The sequence below is a fragment of the Aplysia californica genome, unplaced genomic scaffold (assembly GCF_000002075.1).
Source record: "Aplysia californica isolate F4 #8 unplaced genomic scaffold, AplCal3.0 scaffold00558, whole genome shotgun sequence".
In the NCBI taxonomy this organism is placed as follows: domain Eukaryota; kingdom Metazoa; phylum Mollusca; class Gastropoda; order Aplysiida; family Aplysiidae; genus Aplysia; species Aplysia californica.
This window is the reverse complement of record NW_004797828.1, coordinates 52925-54318: the sequence shown is the minus strand read 5'-3', so window position 1 is coordinate 54318 and position 1394 is coordinate 52925.

Sequence of the window (1394 nt, the reverse complement as noted above, 5' to 3'; positions counted from 1 at the left end):
GTTATGATGCTGATGATGCTGATGATGCTAATGATGCTAATAATGTTGATGATGCTGATGATGCTGATGATGCTGATGATGCTAATGATGCTGATGATGCTGATGATGCTGATGATGATGCTACTGATGCTGATGCTGCTGATTATGCTGCTGGCGCTGATGATGCTGATGATGACGCTGATGATGATGATGATGATGATGCTGACGCTGATGATGCTGATGCTGATGATGAAGCTTATTTTGATGTTGATGCTGATACTGATGCTGCAAATGCTGCTGAGGCTGATGATGTTGATGATGCTGATGATGCTGATGATGCTGCTGAATTTGATGCTGATGATGCTGATGCTGATGCTGATGCTGATGCTGATGCTGCTGATGCTGCTGATGCTGCTGATGCTGAAGCTGATGCTGCTGATGCTGCTGATGCCTATAATGCTGATGCTGATGCTGATACTGATGATGCTGATGCTGATATTGATGTTGATGTTGATTTTGCTGATGATTCTGATGATACTGTTGCTGATGATGCTGAGAATGCTGCTGATTATGATGCTGATGATGCTGATGCCGCTGATAATGCTGATGATGCGGATGATGTTGATGCTGATGATGCTGATGATGCTGATGATGCTGATGATGCTGATGATGTTGATGATGCTGATGATGCTGATGATGATTATGATGCTGATGATGCTGATGCTGCTGAAACATCTTTGTCAGCGTCAGCATCAGCATCGTCAGCGACAGCAGCAGCATCGTCAGCAGCATTGTCAGCATCAGCATCAGCATCAGCATTATCAGCATCACAATCAGCTGCTTCAGCAGCGTCAACATCAGCATCAGCAGCATAAACAGAGTCAGCAGCATCATAAGCATCAGCATCATTAGCAACAGCATCAGCATCAGCAACATCATCATCAGCATCAACAACATTAGCATCATCAGCATAATCAGCATCATCAGCATAATCAGCATAACTGCGTCATCATCAGCAGTATCAGCATGAGCTTCAGCATCAAAAGCATCAACATCAGCATAAGCATTAGCAGCATCAGCAGCATCTGCATCGTCAGCATCAGCATCATTAGCATCAAAATCAGAAACATCATCAGAATCATCAGCATCAACATTATCAGCATTACCAGCATTATCAGCATCATCAACAGCATCATCATAAGATTCAGCAGCATCAGCATCAGCAGCATCAGCATCAGCATCAGTCGTAAAAGCATCAGTATCAGTATCAGCATCAGCATTAGCAGCTTCAGCAGCATCAGCATCAGTATCATTAGCATCAGCATCATCATCAGCAGCAGCATCATCAGCGTCAGCAGCTTCATCATCAGTGTCATCATTAGCATCAGCAGCGTCAGCAGCGTCAGCAGCGTCAG